Consider the following 2,192-nt stretch of genomic DNA (forward strand, 5'->3'; position numbering starts at 1 on the left):
ATGAGTTTGTTGTGACAATGTCAAACATGTCATAGTAGATGTCATAGCATTAGTCATCATGTCAGTCAGTGTTCAAAGATATAACAACCTTCAAACATGACACCCTTAACAACCTGCGTCATACTCAAACAAGCTGCCGTGCTATGAAACAATTTTGAGGCCTGTCCTGACAAACCCTGACGTTGTGGTGTGAGTGTTCCACTTAAGTCCATGATGACTAATGACAATGACTTACATCTCCTGAGATATGTGTGGAACTGTTATGTCAGATGTATGATGAAGCGTTCAAATATAATCTTCCCTTGGAACCTTTGTTCTGGTATGTTCAAAAGTGAACAATACAGGGATTGAACAGTGCAATAACTCCACTTATTATTAAATATTAGGGGAGAGTGGGGTGAGTTGTGCCAGTTTTTACTTAAAGCGACTTTAAAGGGAGGCCATGATAGTAATGCTTCCAACTACAATATGAATATATTTCAGGATGTGGTGCATCTCTGGGAACAATCACTTTCAATCTGAAATATAGTATTTAAGAGATATAGTTTTCGGAAAAAAAGTGGTCTTGTGGCACAACTTCCGGGGTGCGGGGTAAGTTGTGCCTTTGAAGAGAATGCATTGGGGTAAATTGTGCCATCGATTATTGAAGTAAAACAGTATATTTTGATCTCAGACACTGTAATGCTTTATAAAAGCTAGACAAATTCAATACAAAATTACTCATTTAAGGTTTATTTAAAGTTATTTTACAACATCAAAGGCCAAGTTTCTACAAGCCTATTGCGCCACATGAGCACATCAAAGGTCATTTTCCATTGTCACACCAGTTTCATCCATGTTGTAGATCTTGTGTGGAGGGAAGTCATACCTGAAATGAGATTAAAGTTTTGTTGATCAGAGAAGTTTACAGCAGATTTAGGTGGTTGGATGTGGTTGTGTAGATGTCAACTCTGCCACTGCTACTACCTAGAGATGATGTTCCCCCTCTCCTTCCCAGGCTTCCTGGTCAATGTGTGTGTGTGTGAAGTTCACAGCATTTCATGGGACTTAGACCGTTAGAACATTACTCCTAGTGCCTTTATATGTTCTGCCAGCTCCTTCTCCGTACAGTATGCCCTGCCTGTCTTCCTCTTATAACTCTGTGGCATGATGGTATATTTCTATTTTTGGTCTAAAATTAAGAATGTCACATAGTTTTAGTGATAAAATGTAAGAATTAAATGTGGGGGTGAGTATAAGTGGAGGTGCCACTGGCACAACTTAACCCAGGGCCTTTGGCACAAATCACCCCAACCCCACCATTTTGGAAAAAATGCATCATCCATCAGATATGAGCTAACATCATGCTAGCTGTATAGATTTATAATGTAGCTTACCAAAGCACTAAAACATGTGTGAAATGTTTCAAACTTGTCTATAACTGTTTTGACACAACAATCAAAAAAACATGATCATAGAAATTTTACTTTGAAAGGCAAAAAACAGTTCTTTTAACTTAAATGTGCTTACCTCTCATGCAATGAGGCTCTCTTCTCTGCAGGATGATTGAAATGGCTGAGTCTTCAAAAATGTGTGGTCACATGACCAATTTCTTCTATGGTTTCCTAGAAATAGGGGGTGGCACAACTTCCCCACTGGCACCAATCACCCCACTCTCCCCTACAGTTTTTTTCTGAATGCTTAAACACAACAGTGATTCTTATAGCACAATTTCTAAAACTATTAATACCACTCACTGAGTTCGCAAAACTAAAAGCACAAAGACTCTTTTTTCGGAACTGTAAACACAACTCATGCTTTACACTCAATTTCCAAATGATCAACACACTCCTAGCAAATCTATACACATACAAATACACTATTTTGAAAACTCCACACACAAAAAACTGTAAGCACATTTACATCTTGTAAAAAACTGTAAGCACATTTTTTGTAACTATGGCTTTTTTTTTTGCAAAACTCTACACACAAATAGGAAAACCTTTCACCCAATCAGCAAAACATTGTAGTTCTCTTGCAAAAGCTAACACACCTTGCTTAACTCTTCACACCTTTGTAAAAATTATGTTTTCGTATCAAACAGTAAACACAAGCCATCACAATAGTAAGCACACAATGTACCAACTACACACTGATGGTGTGAATAAAAATCACCTGGCTTTTGCTTTCTCTGTGCACAAGGTAGACTATGT

General features: G+C 37.8%; 1 long non-coding RNA gene across 1 annotated transcript; it reads right to left on the reverse strand.

Annotated features, from left to right (window-relative positions):
* Positions 1-704: 704 nt before the first annotated feature.
* LOC121709264 lies at positions 705-1,658 on the reverse strand. Its single transcript, XR_006031882.1, has 2 exons — positions 1,510-1,658; positions 705-868 (listed from the first exon to the last, which is right to left on the reverse strand). It is a non-coding gene; the product is annotated as an uncharacterized LOC121709264 (long non-coding RNA).
* Between the last annotated feature and the right edge of the window lie 534 nt (positions 1,659-2,192).

The sequence above is a fragment of the Alosa sapidissima genome, chromosome 5, assembly GCF_018492685.1.
Source record: "Alosa sapidissima isolate fAloSap1 chromosome 5, fAloSap1.pri, whole genome shotgun sequence".
NCBI lineage: Eukaryota > Metazoa > Chordata > Actinopteri > Clupeiformes > Clupeidae > Alosa > Alosa sapidissima.